The 13,059-nt window shown below is 41.0% G+C and overlaps 1 protein-coding gene across 1 annotated transcript in view; it reads left to right on the forward strand.

Moving 5' to 3' along the window:
* The first annotated feature begins 6,477 nt into the window (after positions 1-6,477).
* SMPX (small muscle protein X-linked) overlaps positions 6,478-13,059 on the forward strand; it is a 157,640-nt gene continuing 151,058 nt past the window's right edge. The window contains exon 1 of the mRNA XM_077299453.1: positions 6,478-6,853. The gene's annotated coding sequence lies outside the window, so the exon portion shown is untranslated. The remainder of the gene's footprint in view (positions 6,854-13,059) is intronic.

Below are 13,059 nucleotides of genomic sequence, written 5' to 3' on the forward strand. Positions count from 1 at the left end.
CTGCAGTTCAAACCGAGCATCAGTATGGGGAAGAAAGGTGATTTGAGTGCCTTTGAACGTGGCATGGTTGTTGGTGCCAGAAGGGCTGGTCTGAGTATTTCAGAAACTGCTGATCTACTGGGATTTTCACGCACAACCATCTCTAGGGTTTACAGAGAATGGTCCGAAAAAGAAAAAAAATCCAGTGAGCGGCAGTTCTGTGGGCGGAAATGCCTTGTTGATGCCAGAGGTCAGAGGAGAATGGGCAGACTGGTTCGAGCTGATAGAAAGGCAACAGTGACTCAAATCGCCACCCGTTACAACCAAGGTAGGCCTAAGAGCATCTCTGAACGCACAGTGCGTCGAACTTTGAGGCAGATGGGCTACAGCAGCAGAAGACCACACCGGGTACCACTCCTTTCAGCTAAGAACAGGAAACTGAGGCTACAATTTGTACAAGCTCATCGAAATTGGACAGTAGAAGATTGGAAAAACGTTGCTTGGTCTGATGAGTCTCGATTTCTGCTGCGACATTCGGATGGTAGGGTCAGAATTTGGCGTAAACAACATGAAAGCATGGATCCATCCTGCCTTGTATGGAGCATCTTTGGGATGTGCAGCCGACAAATCTGCGGCAACTGTGTGATGCCATCATGTCAATATGGACCAAAATCTCTGAGGAATGCTTCCAGCACCTTGTTGAATCTATGCCACGAAGAATTGAGGCAGTTCTGAAGGCAAAAGGGGGTCCAACCCGTTACTAGCATGGTGTACCTAATAAAGTGGCCGGTGAGTGTACATATTTTTTATTTTTATTCTTTATTTTTAACATGAATATGGATCCCAGGGCCTGAAGGAGAGTCTCCTCTCCTTCAGACCCTGGGAACCACACACCGTATAAGATGACTGGGCGTATAAGATGACCCCCGTCTTATACAGCGGGCATATCCCAAATTCCATATTTTATATGGAAAAGTTGGGGGTCGTCTTATACGCCCAGTCGTCTTATACACCAGAAAATATGGTACATAAACTTCATGATATATTAGCCTGCTGAAAGAAGCTGTTATTATAAGAACGTATTATAAGGACATTGATTAAAGGACAGCCGTAATCTATGTCCTTTAATCAATGCTTGGTATTGAAAGTCTAATGTACATCAACAAAACATGCTGTCAATTTGTGGGAGGGAAGTCATGGTGTCGCTATAGGAAGCCCTGGTATTTGAGAAGTTGTGTAAATAAAAAATGGCAGTGGTGACAAAAAGAGAGTTCCTGGAAAACATTTTACATATGGGCCTGTGAACCTCATGGTGTATTACAAATGTTAACTCTACCATCACTTTCATGAAGAGGAGACTGAGATTCATTAGACAAAGACAAAATGAGATTTTTCCAGTCTTCTTCTGCCATTGTTTAAGTATCTTGTTCTTTACCTTCAGAGACACCTTTCTGCATACCAGTATTCTTATCAAGGCCTCATGCACACAACCATATTTGGGATCCATATGACACTGGCTTACATTGGGGCTCTGCGTACCACTATAGTCTCATATAGTCTCACTATAGTGGGCATGAGACTCCTATAAGCTTGAATCAGGCTGGCAATTCGCATACCATATACTGAATGTTTTTAATTTGTTGAGGCTTTTCATGTAGATTCCACACTAAACATTAGTAAAAGTAAAGTACAATGCATGTGAATGGAGTTTAACATAATCTGCTTCACATGTAGTGGAAACAAACAGAATGGAGTTGTGGGCAAAATATAGATTTTCCAAGTGTGGCTTGTGCTATACGTTGTCAATTTCTTCCGTATTTTCCCATATTGTGTTGTAATTGATGTGGATTTTAGGTCTTTTTTGAAAATTAAAATATCTGATGTGGGTGCACAATCCCAACAGATATTTCTACACTGTGTTCCAAATTATTATGCAAATTGGATTTAAGTGTCATAAAGATTTAATTGTTTTGTTTTTCACATAAACTCTTGGATGGTATTGTGTCTCAGGGCTCAATAGATCACTGAAATCAATCTTAAACACATGTGATAATTAGTTTTCCAGGGGATTCTAATGAAAGGAAAACTACTTAAAAATGATGTTCCACATTATTAAGCAGGTCACAGTTTTCAAGTAACATGGGAAAGAAAAAGGATCTCTCTGCTGCTGAAAAGCATCAAATAGTGCAATGCCTTGGTGAAGGGATGAAAACATTAGAAATTTCCTGAAAACTTAAGCGTGATCATCGTACTGTTAAGAGATTTGTGGCTGTATCTGAGCACAAATGTGTTTGTGCTGATAAAGGCATAATGAGGAAGATTTCTGCCAGGCAAGTTCATCGGATTAAGAGAGCAGCTGCTAAAAAGCCATTACAAAGCAGCAGATATTTGAAGCTGCTGGTGCCTCTGGAGTCCCTCGAACCTCAAGGTGTAGGCTCCTTCAAAGGCTTGCTGTGGTGCATAAACCTACTATTCGGCCACCCTTAAACAGTGTTCACAAGCAGAAATGGTTGTATTGGGCCCACACATACATGAAGACTAATTTCCAAACAGTCTTTTTTACTTATAAGTGTTGAGCAACCATGGATGGTCCAGATGGATGGAGTAGTGGATGGTTGGTGGATGGCCACCATGTCCCAACAAGGCTGCAACGTCAGCAAGGAGGTGGAGGAGTCATGTTTTGGGCCGGAATCATGGAGAAACAGCTGGTGGGGCCCTTTAAGGTTCCTGAAGGTGTGAAAATGACCTCTGCAAAGTACAGTATATAGAGTTTCTGACTGACAACGTTCCTCCATGGTATAAAAAGCAGAAATGTGCCTTCAGGAGCAAAATCATCTTCATGCTGACAATGCACCATCTCATGCTGCAAAGAATACCACTGAGTCATTGGCTGCTATGGGCATAAAAGGAGATAAACTCGTGGTGTGACCACCATCTTCCCCTGACCTCAGCCCTATGGAGAACCTTTGGAGTATCATAAAGCAAAAGATCTATGAGGGTGGGAGGCAGTTCACATCAAAACAGCAGCTCTGGGAGGCTATTCCAACTTCATGCCAAGAAATACAAGCAGAAACTCTCCAAAAACTCACAAGTTCAATGGATGCAAGAATTGTGAAGGTGATATCAAAGAAGGGTTCCTATGTTAACATGTAACTTGGCTATTAGGATGTTTTGGCGTTAAAGAGCTTTTTTGTTCAGTGAATGTGACCTCCTAATGCTGCAAATTCCACAAATGAGCATTTTCAGTTCTTTAAAACATATCAAATGTTTAGAAATTCTACTGTGCGTAATAATTTGGAACAGTGCATTTTGAGTTTTTATTCATTTTGGAGATTATACTGTTATCATTGGGAGTTTTTTTCAATAAAATTTGATGTATACTCTAATGGGTGATTACTTTTATTAGACTGACTGTCATTTGCACCAACCATTTAGGAAAATCCGATAAAAATGTAATTTGCATAATAATTTGGAACATAGTGTATAGCCACATCTGTCACCAATAATTATTCTATCATCAAAACCGCTCAGATCACCTTTCTTTCCAATTGCCATATTATTAAGAATAACAGCAATTAAACCCCTGCAAATGCTTCCATGTGTGGAGTTGCTACCACCTGTCCCATCGTGTACGTGCACTAAGAAGAGTGTGTTAAGGTGTTCAGAATGATTTGCCACTATCTAAATAATAATAGCAACAATGTTGTCTCTGTTTTGTCTGGAATTATAATAGGCATCTGGATTTCTGTTTGTCTTCCAACAGAAAAAAATGTTTTGACATTATCTGACATTCCTTGTATAGAGGTATAAGCATAGTAAGTCAATTAATGCACTACTCCGGCATTTATTTTGTTATTGCAGTGCTGGAGTGGCGCTACTAAACTAAGTTCAGTTACCTTGGTGTTATACTCACCAGCCGCAGTCTTCAGCTCTTCCCGGCACCACTCCGATCTGCGCTGCCATCTTGTGATCGCAATTCAAAGGCAAAGGTCACAAGCTGCCAATCTAAATCTATGAGACTCTCTTTCTGACCTCATTCTGGCTCCTAAAGACTTAGGATATGTTTCCACGTGCCGGATTACATCCGGATTAGCTGCGGATTGAACGCTGCATACAGCCGCAGCGTTCAATCCACAGCGTCCAGATGTTACAGCCTAGTGGAGGGGATTTTATGAAATCCCGTCTCCACTATGTGTGTGAACATGCATCCGGCAGCCCTGCGTCTTTTTAGAACGCAGCATGTATGTTTACCTTGCGGCGACGCTCCATCGCCACAAGGTAAATAACAGGGTCCTACGTAGGGGGTGCGGTGATTCTGTACTGCATGTACAGAAGAGGGCGGCGCTTTGGGCAAAGCAGGTTTTCCGCTCCATCCAAAGTGCCGTCATTACGGACCGTGGACATGCACCCTTATATTGTGTTGTGACTTCCAGACTGTGGAACAAACACTGGAGAAATCCAGCAGATCACAAACTTATGGAGACCAACAGGAGCGGCGCCGGGAACAGATAAAGACGGCAGCTGGTAAGTATGAGACTAGGGGAAGGGAACTTAGATTACTACCACCTCTCCAGAGCTGAAATAAAAAAAATCTTTGGAGTGGTGCTTTAAAATGGATTCGTCATATTGTCATGGCTTTTGTTATAAACAGAAGTAACAATTCTGGTGCTAACAGAGCCATACAATGATTTAGGAATAATAATATTTATGCCTTTTATGTCAATAATTCCTGTTTATTCTGCTGTTCTTAACAACAGAGATAGAAACAAACAAGTAAGCTGACAAATAATGAGAAGAAATGAGCATCAACAAACAATGGAGTGCCCTATTGAAAACAGGCGTGGTCCTTTAATGAAAACTTGTACATCCTTATCTTCCTTGTAGAAATCTGTTTTACTGTTTTAGAGAAATCTATAGTTGAAATTGTATGCTAATGAGTCAGAAGTGCAGTGGGCGGGCACTGCACTTCTAGCTTTCCTACTTCTCTCCTTCTAGTTTTCCTACTTCTCTCCCGCAGGGAATAGGGAGATGAGAGAAGGACAAGCTTAACTCCACGGACCGGACACTCAGACTCGTGGTGCTGGTGCTACTAATCTAAGTTCCCTACCCCTAGCATTATACTCACCAGGCACCTCCTTTATCCTTTATTGCCGCCGTTCTGGTCATCTTCTGCAGGTTGTGACCTGGCAGATTGCTCCATTGTTTGCTGGGTGAGCCAGAAATCCTAACTCAATGTAAGTCTATGAGAGCCAGAGCAAGGCCAGAATGAGGGTCACAAACTTGAATTATGAGCTTGTGACCGTTACCTCTGACTTCCTGTCAGTCAGAAGCTGCAGTCACAAGGTGGCTGTGTGGGAGCGCAGTGGCACCGGGAAGAGCTGAAGACGGCGACTGGTAAGTATAAGATAAGGGGCAGGGAACTTAGATTAGAAGTACCACTCCAGTGGTGAAATAAAAGAACAAAACAATGAAGTGGTGCTTTAAAAAGTGACTTGTGTTTGGATTAATGAAACTCTATGGCCCATGTGGTGCAGCAGTGTCCATGCTATGCAGTGATGAGGCAGTGACCCAGGAAAGTTCAAAGTAAACGTAGGTTTAATGTCCAAAAACTTGCAAACAAAAGAAATGGTATCCTCCGGATCGCAGCAGGGAAACAAAACAGTTCATAAATGCATCCAGTTGCCGAGGATGACTGCACCACCGCATTACACTGCAGGGTGCCAGGAGTTCGCTCCGCTGGGCTCTGTGTTCCCTCACACAGGCAGAGCTTTTGCAGAGCTGTCTGCTCTACACCATGCAAATTGCACACTGCCACGCCAACCCTCTGCTGCAGGGGTGTCTTACAATAACCTGTGGCCGTAGGACACTTGTAAGACCCGGCCGGGAGGAAATGGACCGGCCCCACTTCCTTCCTGCAGTCCGTTTAAAAAATAATAGCCCATACCGGCTTTTCCTGAACAATGCCCAGGCCAAATAGCTTGACCAGGTCCACGCTTACTCTTTATTTGCCCGGTGACTCACAGGCATCCTGCTGTGTCCACAAGGCACTCCAGCAGGTCTAATAGGACGCCGTCCGCATCCTGGGGAATACATATCGACCCTCGCATATGACACCGGTCACTGGCTCACAGCCAGAAAAATGAGAAAAAAACAGACAGCATTAGGACGTGTCGCACGGTTGTGTGAATATTGCCATGTAATGATATAACGCTTAAACCTTATCTGTATTATGTAAGTATTAACGATAATAGTGTGAAGCTCAGCTCTGATAAATAGCTTCGTCATACATTCATGATAGAAAACCATTATATATATATAATAAAAACTATTTCAAGAATCAGTTCCTGGACCCTTTGACACCCCTATACTGCAGCATAACAATAGTTTCCATTATCATGAGACTATAATGAGACTATACAATCCAGTGTCAGGTTACATGCTGCACACCCCTGGCTCAGAGGTTAGAGCTACTCATCCTGCGAGGTGCGTAGTGGGAGCGCTGCAGTGTAGGACATTATTATTATTACTATTATTATTTTTTATTTATGCTTTTTTTGCTTAGAGCCGATATTGTGACTCTCAATACTCAGGTGCAGCGAGACCCGGCAGCCGCTGGCAACGCAGAGCTCCAAGTGCAACAAACTATATTTAGGAAGAACAACTCACTGCTATGAAAGGAATTCCTTTTACACTTTAGCTACCAAATTGGGTTTATCTGCCAGCCCAGAAGCAGCTCGGAGAACAAGGCAGAGACAAAGCTCTTCAGAAACATATGTATCAGCTGCCCTGGAAGCACCCTTGGCAAGATAAGAACTAAAGTCAAAAGTTAAGACCCCCGTCCAACTCTCCTCCTGGGGAAATAAAGTTCTGCAAGGTAAGAAAGATATTTACGTTTTATTTCATTTATTTTTATATTTATATTTACTATTTGAGAATCTTCGTGAACGCCTATATGGACTCCTGACACATCACTTTGGAATATGTTACCACTATAGATATATTTACTAATATTATGATTGAAGTAGAAGTATGGGGGCAATCTCCGATCTATCAGAATATAGTTTGCTTATTAGGGGTTTCATCCTTTAGTGTTGGAGCATGTTCTTACATAAAACCTTTGGCGTACAGAAGGGATACACTGCTCATCTGGATGGGGGTCTTATGGATCAGATATATACATAAGATCGCAGCGATAGGGCACCTGATGCACGTCATCCCCAGCCCCCAAAGACATTGCCCCTACTAACATATCTCAGGCACTGGATCTTAGGAAAAAATAATATTAGGATATGTGATTCCAGAGATTTGAATCATAATAATAATTATACAGAACATATATAATAAGGTAGAATATTGCATGCTTTGGATTAAACTGTACTTTACGTGAGTAATCTGTGCTGATATGCATCAGATACACTATGCTGCCAACATGGAGCCCGGAGGACATAGATCTCTGAAGTATAACATATCTATGACCACTTTATAGAAGTAATTGGGATATTCTGCTTGGGGAATATCTGCAGAGATCTCCAATGTTTCTTAATTCCTGACTTGTGCCCAGTTAATAGTTCATTAGTACGATGGATAAAGGGGTCCATGTTTATAATGCCTATCATGAATGTTAAATCTAAAGGATTTTGGACTCAGAGCAGAAAAATAAACTAGGTCAATTCTTACTTAGTTCACATGCTTCAAAGTAGTTCAGCTCCTGGAAAATGAAATTATATTAACTCTTTGTTGCCGGCTTAAAATAAAAGATCAGAGCCTTGTTCTTCACTTTGCCTTGGGTTACAGTGGGACATTAATTCTAGATGTAATACAATGTGTATTTGTCTTTGCTGGACAACAGTGGCAGCCTATCCAGGTCACCTACATATTATTATGGACTGTTTATTATATATAAATTGCATTCTGCATGAGAAAAGTTTATCCTGAACTTTAATCCAGTCACATGGTCTAAAAAGCTAGAGAGACCAGTCTTTGTGCTCAGGACATCAACCATGACTGTAAAACGATGACTCTAGTGAAGATACACAATTTGGTAAATGAAAACCTTATTCCAAGCGTATTAGCATTATCTATGCTCACGGACATAGGAAGCTGTAAGTTAAAATATTAAAAAGGGTTTTATGCCCCCCGCTGCTGGTCTGGTCTTTGTTTACAGGCTTGTGCCGTCATTGGCTCGTACCGACTCCATCAGCGGAGCTTCTGAATTTAATGGTTGGCTGCAGCAGGGTTGTGGAGTGCACTGTAGTCATTAAGTCACCGATACAGCCTGCAAACAAAAACAGCAGAACTGGACTGGACTGGACGACAACCTCTTTTTATTATTTCAACCTATTGGTATAGGTTAAAGAACGCTATTCACAGCTTTAAAGGGAATCTGACAGCAGGTTTTATTGCCTCATTTGAGAGTAGCATAATGTAGGAAAGGAGACCCTTAATCCAACAATGTATCGCTTAGTTTGCTGGGTGCAGCCGTTCTGACACAATCAGAGTTTTTAGATTTATCAATGCAGCAGAGCTGAGGAAGCTGCCCCTGCCCACACCACAGCTAACCCCAACCAGACCAGACTCTCCATGTACAATGTCTATAGACAGTGAGGTGCCTACACAGAAGGGGCAGAGTTGGACCAGGAGGCACGTGCTGCTGTATCTCAGACAGTGATAATCACCAGGTGATTAAACCTTCAATCTGAGTAACAGACATGTGACACAGCATTAAAATATATGTTTTAACCCCTACCTCATGCTGTCCTCAGATTACAAAGCAACCTGTTGACAGATTCCCTTTAATGCTATGTTCCCACAATGAGTAGTTAGTATTTGATGAGTTTTGAGTGTTGCAGGTTTTCTGTAGCATTTCTGCTCCTATTGTCTCAAATAGGTTACTCGCCCTTTTTTATTGCATTTTTTGTGTGCATTTTTCATACATTTTTATTGTGCTTTTGACAATGCAGTTTTTGTCTCTTTTTGGTTTGTAATATTTTAAATAAAGCTGCTTTGTTTTTGATACTTCCTAGATTTGCCAAAACTTTACTGATACAGTCATGTGCAGATTACTTGCATTTTTAATGCGTTTCAGCCACGGAAACAGACTAAAAATGCAGATATGTTTTTTACCTGCATATTTCCTGCATCTAATGCAAGTCTATGTAGAAAATCTGCACATAAAACTCAGCGTACCCTCAAGAGAAATTGACATGTAACAGATTTCAAACACCGACCGCAGTGTTTGAAATCTGTCACGTACAGCAGACATTAGAATTATATAAATCCCACCCACTTTGCTTCAACTGTAAGATTGTGTTTTTTGCGCAAAAAATATGAAGTGTCAAAAATTAATCAAAAACTCATTGTGGGGACTTAATCTAATAGTTGCAGCCAAATTTGCCCCATTTAAGGTACGTTCCCACATGTTGTAATTGCTGCAGAGTTTTCAGAACATAAAAAAACAGTCAAATCTGCAATTATAAATAGCCTCTGTTTGAAGACTTCCATTGAAGTAGAACTCACTACCTCTCGTGGTGGCCTGTCCAACCATTGATCACCTTCACTGTGAAAAAGTTTTTTCTAACATCTAATTTGTATCTTCTCTATTTCAGTTTCATCCCATTTCTCCTCGTTTTTCCATGTGCAAATGAGAATAAGGATGATCTCTCTACACTGACATCCCTTCAGATATTTGTAGACAACTATTAAGTCTTCTCTTAGTTTTCTTTTTTGCAAGCTAAACATTCCCAGATCTTTTAACCGTTCCTTGTAGGACATGCTTTGCAGTCCTCTCACCATCCTGGTAGCTCTTCTCTGAACTTTCTCCAGTTTTTCAATGTCTTTTTTAAAATGTGGTTCCTAGAACTGGACACAGTATTCCAGATGAGGCCTGACCAAGGAGAAGTAGAGGATGATAATTACTTCATGTGATCTAGACTCTATGCTTCTCTTAATACATCCTAGAACGATTTGCCCTTTTTTGCTGCTGCATCGCACTGTTGACTCCTGTATAGTCTGTGATCTATTAGTATGCTCAAGTCTGCCATGCTGTGGATTTCATATCCTTAAAGCATCACTCCCATCAAAATTTGTATCCTCTTAATATATTGCAATCATCATATTATACAGCACTGTGTACTTAAAATTGCTCATTTTGCCTTTCTACCCTACTAATTCTTCTCTTTTCCATTAGGTCTATGACATCACGTGATTAAAAACTGACTAGCTGACTCCTTCTAAGCTCTGTATAGAAACAGGAGGTCAATTTTCCCTTCATGACTCATGAGTCACTGCAAAAGTCACTGGCAGGGGGGAGGAGGGACCAGATGTGTCAGGAGTTGAAGAGGGGAATGATAAATGCACGGACAAGAGACTTCCTGTTTCTACACAGAGCAGAGAAAAGAGAAGATTTAGCTGGGTAAACAGGCAAAATGAGCAATTGTACGTACACAGTGCTATATAGTATGATGATTGCAATATATTAAGAGGATAAAAACTTTGATGGGAGGAGGAGTGCTTCTTTTACAATGGTCAATGTAAGCTGCAGATTTTCTCTACAGTGTATGAATGAGATTTCTCTGCTTCTGTAATATGCAGCATATTTTCAACATGCAGATTTGCAAAAGAAAATCCACTGTGTATTCATCCTGTGGGTACATACCCTAATAGTAATATTACATTTACCTTAACGGGTTTTTCCATCCATTTTTATTTTTAAAAACAGGCCCATCGTTGTTTAAAAACAAAGGGATTGAATGTATTCACCTCCTGCTCGTTCACTGCTTTTCCATATTGCTTCCAGGGTCCCCCTCAGATTTCCTTGCTTTCTTGATTTTCGTGAATACTGCAACCAATCATTGGCTGCAGCAGTGATAAAAAAGAAGGGACCGCCATTCTAATCAATGCTTTACTAGTGTGTTGGTTTGCAATGTTAAAACTGGAGGGTTAATTTTTCTGATACATCTGTCCACTGTTTCGTTTGGGGGGAGGAGGATATTTACAGTACTGAAGGCACTAGCTAAGCATTGTTAGGGCATCTCATGGTATACCTGAGGTTATTAAGATGGAATGTAAAAATCAATTCTTCCCAAAATGCGGACACCAATTCAAAGTACTTTCTTTTGTGGTTCCTTGCCAACTTCTCTGATTAATTTTCATTTTTCCTTTTATAAATGTACACTGCTTCAACTGAAATGGAAACATAACTTTTGCCATTGTATTAGGTCTACTTTACTATTCAGTATTATCACAAACAGCAGCTTTTCCTGGAGACAGGTCCAAGGGATCCAACCACGAGAGACGATGGTCAGAGCCAAGAACACATGACTGGATGCAAGCAGATACAACCATTGTTTTCAGACAGAAATACTGGTTCATCAGGTCTTAAATAAGCAGCCAGAATTGATTCATCTCAGTCAAGCTTTAATATATTTTATAACAAAGTTTTACTGTTATGGCTCCCATACAGCTCACTAATTAAAAAAAAGATGGATCCATGCAACACCTACAACTGTACTATGAGAAGGTAGAGGTGGACCTCGTTTTTGTACAGACTAATATTACGCTATTTTGTACCTTGAAAAATAACATTTATTAAAAAGGTGAAGTTTGTTAAAGGGACATTTTACTTTACATCATCTGACTTTTTATTTAGCCTAGGACTTCTCAAACGTTTTCTACTTGGTCCCTACCAGACATACAAAGATAATGCAAGGCCCTCACTCAAAAAAACCCAAGATGATAGCTGTACTTTACCTTATGTAGCCATGATCCATGCTCAAAGAAAAAGTATCTCTAAAATATAATTTTTTGACTCCTGAGAGTCCTGAACCTAGTATAACATTAAAAAAGTAAATTAAGCTGCTAAACTCTAGAAATTGTTACAACCATACAAAAGATCTGTGCAGAATATGATCACCAAAACTGCCTCATGAAAGTACATTTTTACATACCGTTTTGGAAAATTGTATTTACTAGATGGGCATCGTTCCGCTAAGCATGATCTACTATTCTTCTAATTACAGAACTAATTAATTTCCAAGCCAGAGTAGAGATCAGCTGCAAAGAGCATCTCTGTCTCTCCCTGGAGGACCCAGCAAGTCTGACTTTTGCATAAAATGCTCTTTGATTTTAGGTATAATGCGTAATTTCACCTGTGGAGGCACTGCAGGAAAATTAATCACTTGCAATGTGCCACATCCCAGGCTTAACCTGGAGGGGCTTAACTAATTGAGTACCTGGTCTTCACTAGAGTCTCTGATGGCAAGTATAGGCTTGGGCCATTAGTGAAGTCACCAGGTACCACTCCAGGGCAGTTCCTGTTATGATCCTAGTGGTAGAGGATCTCAGAAGTTCAAGCTAAGTCCGCAAACACAAAAACCAGCTCATAGGGAGGTGGTAACTTGGCTGACCGTATATCTGATCCTAGCGCAACAACTAGAAGTAGCCGGGGAACGTACCTACGTTGATTCTAGACGTCTCGCACCAGCCGGAGAACTAACTAACCCTTTCTGAGAAAATAAGACCTCACTTGCCTCAAGAGAAAAGACCCCAAAGTTATGATACAAGCCCCCAACAAATAATAACGGTGAGGTAAGAAGAAAAGACAAACGTAAGTATGAACTAGATTTAGCAAAGAGAGGCCCACTAATTAATAGCAGAAAATAGGAAGAGAACTTATGCGGTCAGCAAAAACCCTACAAAAATATCCACGCTGAATATCCAAGAACCCCCGCACCGACTAACGGTGTGGGGGGAGAATATCAGCCCCCTAGAGCTTCCAGCAAAAATCAGGAATCACATTGTAACAAGCTGGAACAAAATAGCAGAAATGCGAATAATCAAAAATAAGAAAGCAGGACTTAGCTTATCTTGCAAAAAGCAGGAGACCAGGAGTCAGGAGCAAACAGACATAGACTGACTACATCGATTCCAGGCACTAGACTGAGTTTCCAGGAAGTCTAAATAGGAACACCCAAGGCCTAACGAACCAGGTGGGTACCAACCTGGAGAAAGACAATCCAAGTGTCATACCGCTAGTGATCACAAGAGGGTGCCAAGAAATACAGTTCACAACAGTACCCCCCC

Source organism: Ranitomeya variabilis, chromosome 3, assembly GCF_051348905.1.
Source record: "Ranitomeya variabilis isolate aRanVar5 chromosome 3, aRanVar5.hap1, whole genome shotgun sequence".
Lineage (NCBI taxonomy): Eukaryota > Metazoa > Chordata > Amphibia > Anura > Dendrobatidae > Ranitomeya > Ranitomeya variabilis.